The sequence below is a fragment of the Tupaia chinensis genome, unplaced genomic scaffold, assembly GCF_000334495.1.
Source record: "Tupaia chinensis unplaced genomic scaffold, TupChi_1.0 Scaffold000612_1, whole genome shotgun sequence".
NCBI classification, from domain to species: Eukaryota; Metazoa; Chordata; class Mammalia; order Scandentia; family Tupaiidae; genus Tupaia; species Tupaia belangeri.
In genome coordinates this window covers 676,874-686,486 of record NW_006160131.1, presented here as the reverse complement: position 1 = coordinate 686,486, position 9,613 = coordinate 676,874, and the positions used below count along the sequence as shown (strand labels likewise).

The 9,613-nt window shown below is 54.1% G+C and overlaps 1 protein-coding gene across 1 annotated transcript in view; it reads right to left on the bottom strand.

The window, feature by feature from the left end:
- Nucleotides 1–9,613, bottom strand: part of DOK3 (docking protein 3) — a 17,341-nt gene that overhangs the window by 1,854 nt on the left and 5,874 nt on the right. The window lies entirely within an intron of this gene.

Below are 9,613 nucleotides of genomic sequence, written 5' to 3'. Positions count from 1 at the left end.
TACCTGCTGGGGTCTGCAAAGTCCACCGTTGAAATGTTTCCCTCTGGTCACTTCTGCCACCCTTGTGCTCTCCACTGTCATCTTGTGACCAGTCTCCTAATGGGCCACTCTGCTTTCTCCTCACCTACTCCAGAATATTCGCACAGCATACAGAGTCATGCACACACACACACACACACACAGTTTTGCTTTGATTTGTTTTTAGATTTCTGTCATAGGGCGCATGTGCTTGCCAGAAAGAGAGAGAGAGAGTGTGAGGCACACCCCCGCCCCGGGGTTAGCTACGCCACAACCCTTCCTTCTCCACTTCTCGTTCTGATGCTTTGGGCACACGTGCCCAGTGTGTTTTTTCAAGCCGCAGGGTCCAGGACTCCAACCACATGGTCAGCCATGTGGGAGCCAGCTGCCTTAACCACCACGTCACTGTCTGGCCTGTTATTCTTTCTAAAATCTATTTGGGAGGCCAGCAGGTGGCGTGGTGGTTAAAACACTAGACTCCCACATGGCCAACCATGGTTCAAGTCCTGGACCTGGTGGCTTGCTTTCTCACTTTCTCTCCTTCCCTAGTATGCACACATGCCCTATAGCAAATTACGGAATGATAATAACAATAAATAAAATGACATAAATAACTCTTTCTAAAAAAACTTTTTTTCCTTTTAATTGCCACATACCCTCTGACAATGTATTGGGTCATTGGAAAAGTCATGACATATTTTTCTTCTTTTTTTGGAGAGATTTTTGCTATAGGGCGCATGTGCTTGCCAGACAGATAGAGAGAGACAGAGACAGAAAGCGAGAAATCACCCCCCAGGGGGGATGGCCATGCCACAATCCCTTCTCCTCCATTCTCTTCTCGGATCTTGGGCATGCACGCACATGCGCCCAGCGTGAGTTTAAGCCACTGGGTCCGGGACGCGAACTGCGGTCGACTACGTGGGAGTCCAGCGACATAGCCATTATGCTAACTGCTGGTCCCATATTTTTCTTCTTTTGCACAGAAAAATATGTCATGATTTTTCTGACCACCGAATAACAAGAGGGTGGAGGAGGGAGCCTGTGGCAACCCTTCTTCCTCCATCTCGCCTTCCTGTGGGACTCCGGGCATGCGCAAGTACGTCTGGTGGGATTTCCAGGCTGTGGGGGCTGGGATTCCAACCAGACTTGGCCATATGGTTTCCAGCTTCCGCTGCATAGCGCTTAACCACTGCACTGTGGGCTGGCCCCACAGGATGACACTTTTAGAGCAGAAATCACACCACCTTGTCCTCAGTTTTTAGCATTCCAGAGGGCTCACATTGCACTTAAAATAAAACTAAAGTGGGTCAGCCCACGTCCTGGTGGTTATGAAGCTGGATCTCACATGATCAAGCTCATGGTTGGAGCCCAGGCCTGGTCGTTTGAAAAACACACTTGGTGCATATGCACACATGCCCAAAATTCCAGACGAGGAAGAACTGGAAATGAAGGGAGTGGTAGGCCCCAGAGACGGGGTGCTTCTCTCTCTCACACTCTGGCGAGATAAATAATAAAAAGTGTAATAAAAGTAAAGTCCTTGGGGCCAGGTGGTGTGGAGGTTAAGGCAGCTAGATTCCCTCATGGCTGGCTGCAGAGTTCAAGTCCTAGCAACCTGAAAATCACGCCAAGTGTGTGTGCGTGCATGCCCCAAATCCTGAGAGAAGGGAGGGCAGGACGTGGCATGGCCATATCACCAAGGGGGGCGATATTTTACTTTCCCTCCTCTCTTTGTCTTGCTTCGGTGAGCACTTAGGCCCTATAGCAAAACTAAAAAAAAAAAAGTTAGAGGTCAGTAGGTAGCGTGGTTAAGGTGCTGGACTCCCACGTGGCTGATCATGGTTTGAGTCCTGGACCTGGCGGTTTTCTTTCTCACTTTCTTTCTCTCTCACTCTGTAGCTCTCTGGTCAAAAAGTAAAAGGAATAAAGTTCAATAAAATATATATATTTTAAAAGGAGTCTTGAGGACCTGCATGAGGTTAATAAGGGGCCTTGCTGCCACAGCGTGGTGACTCCATTCTAGTCACTCTGGCCTCGTCACTGTCCCTCCGGGTCCGACCACTGTATACTCTCGCCTCAGGGCCATTGCACTTGCCATTCCCTCTGCTTGAAACGCTGCTCCCCGGAGAACGGAACAGGCCTTCTCCCTTCACTCAAGACTGCTCCAGTGTGACCTTCTGGGAGGGGCCGTCCCCAATTGCCTGTTTAAACAGCAGTCTCCCGACACCTGGTCTTCCTGTCACACCAGTCCCTTTCTCTGCTTCTGTCCCCATGGCACTTTCTTTTTCTTATTTTTATTTATTTATTATTTATTATTATTATTATTTTTTTTTTGGAGAGATTTTCACTGTAGGGCGCGTCGCCGCAATCCCTTCTCCTCCATTCTCCTCTCGGGATCTTGGGCACGCACGCACACACGCCCGGCGTGAGTTTTAAGCCACCGGGTCCGGGACGTGAACCGCGGTCGACTACGTGGGAGTCCAGCGACATAGTCATTACGCTAACTGCTGGTTCCCATTATTTATTATTTTTTTTGAGAGGTTTCTGCTATAGGGTGTGTGTGCTCGCCAGAAAGATAGACAGAGAGCAAGAAATCACCACCCGGGGGGGGGGATGGCCATGCCATAATCTCCTCTCCTCCATTCTCCTCTCAGGATCCTGGGCATGCACACACACATGCACACGCACCCGGCATGAGTTTAAGACACCGGATCTGGGATTCAAACAGCAGTCGACTACATGGGAGTCCAGTCATATAGCCAACTATGCCAACTGCTGGTCCCTCCTCTTTTTTCTTTTTAAGAATTATTTTTTATTTAATTTTATTCACTGACATTATTTTATATTTTATTTTTTTAAAGTTGACCAGAGAGAGACAATAAAAGAGAAGGAAAGTGAGAAACCCAGGTCCGGGACTTGAACCGCGGTCAGTCATGTGAGAGTCAGCCACTTAACTACCACACCAGCTGCCTGCCCCTCCACAGCACTTTCTTTCTTTCTTTCTTTCTTTTCTTTTTATCTTTGGAGAAGTTTTCGCTCTAGGGCGCGTGTGCTCGCCAGACAGACAGAGACAGAGAGACAGAAAGCGAAAAATCACCCCCTCTCCTCCATTCTCCTCTCGGGATCCTGGGCACGCACGCACACATGCCCGGCCTGAGTTTTAAGCCACCGGGTCCGGGACTCGAACCGCGGTCGACTACATGGGAGTCCAGCGACATAGCCATTACGCTAACTGCTGGTCCCCCCTCCACACCACTTTCTATCATGTGACCTCACGCTCGTGGTCCCTCATCACCCTTTGAGAGCAAGGCTTGTCTTGCCCACCATGGTTCATTTCCCCTGCTCCCCCGCACCGTGGGTAGAAACGAACAGAACAGCTGAAGAAAGAAGGGACTGAGAAAATAAAGCAGCTCGCGAGCAAAGGGACCGTGGCAGCCTGGGGGGCCTGGCCGGCCTCCAGCAGAGAGGGCCTTGGGCTGCGCCTCTGCCTCCTGGCCTCCCGGTGCCAGTGCAGGCTCAGGCCTGGGTGGAGCCCCGGAGCCTCCCAGCACAGGCAGCCACTGCGGAGGGCCTGGACTAGCACACAGCGCCCCCTGGTGACTAGAACTGCCTTCCAGGGCGAGGCCCCTAGTCCTGGTCCAGGTGCTGGTTGGAAGCTCACAGAAACTGAGTTCTGCTCGCGGCGGGACTCTGTTCTGGGACTTGCTCAGCGATCAAGGGCTGGGCTGGGCAGGGCTTGCTGCTGCGGAGGGAAGAAGGCCCTGGAGCAGCTGCCCGGCTGGGAGCCTCGTGGCTGTGGCCTCAGCCTCCTCTGAGACTTCCCGGCTGGGAGGTGCTGGCACTAGCCAGGCCCAAGTCTGCCTCCCCCTGCTCCAAGGACCTTCCAGGCGTTTCCTCTGTGGCCACTTGCTCCCGAGGGGCACCACCGGGAGGCCCATTCCCTTCACTCATTGAATTTAGATACATCCTCATTATTATTATTTTATTATTTTTTAAATAAAGAATTATTTTGGGGGGACAAGCAGGTGGCATGATGGTTAAGGTGCTGGGCACTCCCACATGGCTGACCACGGTTCTAGTCCCAGACCTGGTTTCTTGCTTTCTCACTTTCCCTCTCTCTCTCTCTGTGTGTGTTTCTATGGTCAAATTAAAATAAAATGAATGAATAAATAAAATTTTAAAAAGAATTATTTTATTTAACTTAATTTATTTATTTAGTTAATTTGACCAGGGAAGGACAGAGTGAAGAGAGAGGGAGGGAAAATGAGAAAGCAAGCTGCCAGGTCCAGGACTTGAACCCCCCGGTAGGCCATGTGGGCATCCAGCACCCTTAACCAGCATGCCACCTGCTGGCCTCTGGACATGTCTTTTTGATATTCAGATGTCTAATATGTGGCTGGAACTTTATTTTATTATCTTCTTCTCTTTTTCTTTACTCACACAGAGCGTGTGCACACGTTGTGGGGGGCCCTACACGGGGCTGGTGGAGTCATGATGCACGTCCTCAGTCCTCCAGCCCGTCAGATCCTGGACACTTACGTGTTCCCAGCGTGTCTCAGGCTCATATTAGGCCAGGGATTCGAACTGCGGTTGCCATGGGGGCTCCTCCTCTCCAGCAGAGCACGAGCGCTGTGGTCAAAGCCGGCCCGTTATTGTTAGTATTTATTTATTGAGAGGTTTTTGCCATAGGGCGCGTGCGCTCGCCAGACAGACAGAGAGACAGAGAGACAGAGATCCCCCCCAGGGGGGATGGCCACGCCACAATCCCTTCTCCTCCATTCTCCTCTCGGGATCTTGGGCATGTATGCACACGTACCTGGCGTGAGTTTAAGCCACCGGGTCCAGGACTCGAACTGAGGTCAGCTACATGGGAGTCCAGTGTCCCAGCCATTACACCAGCTGCTCGTCCCCCATTATCATTATTTTTAAGATCAGAGGGTGCGTGCATACATGAGAGAGAGTGGGGCGCCCCAACCAGTCTGTTCCCACCACAATCCTTTTCCCTCTAGACTTTCATCCCATCAGGGCCTGGGCAGGCACCTGCACCTGGTGGGGTGTGCAGCTGCCAGGACTGGCACCTGAACCATGGCCAGCCATGTGGAATCCAGCTTCCTCTGCACAGCGCTTCACTGCTGGGCTGTGGGGCCAGCGCATGGATGGATTTTCAAATCTGGAGCTCCGGGGCAAGGTCTGCACTGAGGCCGCCTTCAGGAGTTGCCAACAATTCAGCGGTCCTGGGCCTGGGACTGGACACTTGGGCCATGTGTCCCAACCTAGCCCATACTACAGACACCTGGAAACGACACGCAGGCCTAACGCCCAGGCAAACCTACCCAGACGGTGGGAATCAGAGCCCCGTGCTGTGGGCCCAGCCATGCGCATTTAAAAATAACGTATTGTGGGACTAGCGGATAGTGTAAGGATTTCATCACTGGACTCCCACAGTCAGCTGCAGTTGGAGTCCTGAACCTGGCGTGTGCGTGTGTGCCCAAATCCCAAGGAGAGCTGAGGAAAAGGGATTGCTGCATGGCCATCCCCCCAGGGGATGATTCCTCGCTTTCTATCTCTGTCTCTCCTGCAAGTGCATGTGCCCTATAGCAAAAATCTAAAACAAAACAAAACAAAACAAAACTTAAAAATTAAATAAATGTATTGTCAGGCCAGCAGGTGGTGTGGTAGTTAAGGTGCTGGATTCCACATGGCCATCTCCACAGTTCCAGTCCCAGACCCTGCAGCTTAAAACACACATCAGGGGCGTGAGTGCGTGTGTGTTCATGCCCCAAATCCCAAGAATGGAGGAGAGAAGATTGTGGTGTGGGGATCCCCCAGGGTGTGATTTCTCACTTTCCCTCTCTCTCTGTCTCTGTCTCTCTCCAGTGGGCACACACTATGACAAAAACCCTAAAAAAACGACTGTCAGAGAGCACGTTGCACTGGCCAGAGAGCAAGCGAGGTCCCCAAGGTAGCATGGTCATGCTGAGATCCCCTCCTCCTCCGTTTTTCCATCCCATCAGGATTTGGCTAGGATAGAGAGCTGCGTTGTTTTTTCCCCCAAGAATTACTTCTTTTTTAAGAGGTTTTTGTCTTAGCGTGTGTGAACTTGCCAGAGAGAGAGAGAGAGACAGACAGTGAGAGGGAAAGTGAGAAATCGTCCCCCGGAGGGATGGCCACACTGCAATCTCTTCTCCTCCATTCTCTTCCCGGGATCTCAGGCACGCATACACATGCCCCTGGCGTGCATTTCAAGCAGTGTGAGTTTCAAGCCACCAGGTTCAGGACTTGAACCATGGCCCACCATGTGAGAGTCCAGCGATGTAACTGCTATGCCATCAGCCGGTCCCTCAAGAGTCATTTTATTTGACTTTATTATTACTTTTTAATTTGACCTGGGGGGGGGGTAAGTGAGAATGTAAGCTGTCACATTTGGGACTTGAACTGTAGTCGGCCACGTGGGAGTCCAGCTCCTTTAACCACCATGCCACCTGCCAGCCCACTCCTGGCCAAGGTCTCAACTACAGTTGCCCACGTGGAATCCAGGCTCCTATGCAAGCGGTAACCGCTGTATTATGAGTACTGATCTGCATGCATGCTTCTTAAAGGCTTCCAGGTGATTCCATGAGTAGTCGAGGCTAGAATTGCACTGAGCTCCAGGACAGAAGGCAGGCAGAGAAGCTGGGAAGGCGAGACTGGGATGCAAGAGGGCCACGTGAAGACAGTGTTCCAGACGCCGCTGACATGCCAAGGGGTGCAGGCTGGTTTAACTTGGGGCAACGAGGAGGCTGGTGACTGAGAAGTGTACGGAATGGAGGCATGGGGGCAAAGAGGGCCTGGAGTTAGTTGAAGGGGGAATGGGAGGTCAGAAAGTGGAAATGAAAGTAATCAACAACTCTTTTGAGGAGTTTCGCTGTGAAGAGGAACAGAGAACTGGGAAGGAATGTGAGGTCGAAGGAATGTGTCTTTTAATTTGCTTGTGGGCTTGTGTGCTTGCCAGAGAGACAGAGGTGGGGGGAAGCGAGCCGCACTCCCCAGGGGGCAGGAATCCCTCCTCCTTTCTCTTTGCAGGAGTTTGGGCGTGCACGCGCACGTGTCCCATGTGCACAGGCCTCGAGTTGCGCAGTCGGCTCTGTGGGACTCAGCTGCTTAACCACCCTGCCACCGGGGACGTTTCCTTTAAGATGTGAAGTTACAGGGGGCCGGCAGGTGGCTTAGTGGTTAAGGTGCTGGACTCCCCCATGGGCGACTGTAGTTGGAGTCCTGGACCTGTTGGCTTGCTTTCTCATTCTCCCTCTCTGTCTCTCTGGTCAAATTGAAGAAGAAATAAAATTACATAAGGGACCGACAGGTGGTGTGGTGGTTAGGGGCACTGGACTCACACATGGCCGACCATGGTTCAAGTCCTGGACCTGGGGCCTGCTTTCTCACTCTCCCTCTTTCTCCCTCCAGTCAAATTAAAATAAAGAAATAAACAAAGTTGAATAAAATAATTACTTAAAAAAAGAAATAAAATTTAAGAAGATGTGAAACTATAAAGCAGGTCTGTGGGTGGCTGGAAATGACGGCGAGGGGATGACAAGATGCTGAGTGAACGGGTCCAGGCGGGAGAGGGAGCAGAGCACTTGGCCTGGATGTGCAGAGGCGAGAGCTGGGACCGGAGCATGTGAGGGGACAGTCCTTCCTCTGGGGGAGGACAGGACGGGTGCAGGTGCTGGACACTGGACGCGTGGGCAGACGCTGCTTGCCCACTGTCTGCGAGGCGAGAGTGGCCGTGCTGGAGGAGAACGGCTGAGGTCTGGGGAGAGGACAGCTGCCACTCCAGGACACAGGGTCTCGGGCAGCACGGAGCGCCTGCCCACGGACCGCGTGTCAGCGAGGACGCAGCCAGCCTGTATTTTCTGTGTGGGCAGCAGCTGGGGTGCAGGCATGGAGATGTGGGCACCTGGGGCTCCCTGTGAGTGAGGGGCGGGGAGTGGGGAGGGTGCAGGAGCACCCCACGGATGTGACAGGGTGGAAGGTGGACGGCAGCAAGGTCACTGAGGTCCGCACAGCTGGACAGTGGTACTGGCCGTGCTGAGCAAGTGCGCTGGGAAAGCTGCCCAGAGGGGATACCTGGGAAGTGGGGCTCGGGACATGTGGGCCACGGATGTGGAACCGAGGCCAAGGCACTGAAAGGCTAGATCCTCAGGGGCTCGGGGCATGGATGGCCCAGGGTGGTGACAGGCGTCTGAGGTTTTTTAGAAGGCCACTGTGGTTGGGAAACCAGCTTCTCTCCCTGTGGGATGCCCAGAGAGTGGGACAGAGGCAGTCTGGGACATGGCTGGGTGCTGCACTGCCTGCACACAGTAGGAGGGTACGGCTCCAAAGAACACGCCTAGTGTGTGATGTCAGGTTTTGGGGTTTTTTTGAGATTTTTGGTATAGGGCATGTGCGCTCACCAGAGAGACAGAGAGAGACAGGGAGAAAGCAAGAAATCACCTCCCAGGGGGGATGGCCACACCCATCTACTCATCCTCCTCTCAGGATTTGGGGCACACACGCACATGTGTCCAGCGTGAATTTCAGGACACCGGCTCTGGGACTTGAACCACATGGCCACATGGGAAGCAAGTGCAGACACCACCTGCTGGCCCTGTAGTTTCATCTTTGTAAACGACCTGTCTTTCCTCCATGAGTGAGAGGCACACACCCTAGTCTCCATGCTGCCACCGGCTCCTGGCTTTGGCAGGTCCTGAATCCGGGGCATGTGTGCGGGAGGGTCAGGGAGTCTCCAGTTTGCAGCCCGGAAGTCCCCACGTGGTGGCCTCACAGGGCGTGGCGTGGCTGCTGCACCGGCTCCTGCCCCGAAGACGGAGCTCCCTGCTGCTGTTGAGACCCAGGCCCCAGCGTGTCTGGTGACTGCCGCTGGCGAGGAACAGCGTTTAGGTGTGCACACCTTTGCGATCCCCCCCCAGGACGCCCCGTTAAACTGGGTCTCTGCGTCGCTCCTTCCTCCTTTCGGAGTGCCTGCGCCCCTTGTGCTGGCTTCCTCCCGCTGCCCCTCAGGGCCTCTGTGTGCTGCCCTCCCCAGCCCTGAGTGCCCCACACAACTTTCCCTTCCACCAAGTCAGGCCCGGCTGGGCAGCGAGTCACGGTCTCCCTCAGCCTGTCTGGGTCACTCTGCCGCAAGGGGCCACACGGGGCCACCACTGTCTGCAGCCCACGGGTGGTAGAGGGTAGGCCGAGGCCATCTGTGTGCCCTGGGCTGGCGTTTGGCACCGGGAGGTGAGAGTCCGCGGGGGCTGCAGGAGGCAGGCATGGGCCGAGGAGGCTTTATTTCCAGCAGGTCTATACCCTGTACACGCGGAAGGGAGGGCCCCAGGGCCAGGGTGCTGCCAGAGGGGCGGGGCACGGGCCTGGGACCCACCGTATCCTGGGGGAGCCACTCTCGCTGCCATTCGGACTGGCTCATGGCCTGTCGCAGGGTGCAGGGCCCTTCCTCCGCTCGCGACTCAGTAGTGTCACCAGCTTGGCCTTGAAACCCGCCTGCGCGCTGGGGCGGCCGGCGTCGGCAGCCTCGTCCAGCTCCAGCTCCAGCAGCCGCCCGGACCGGGGCTCCACGGTG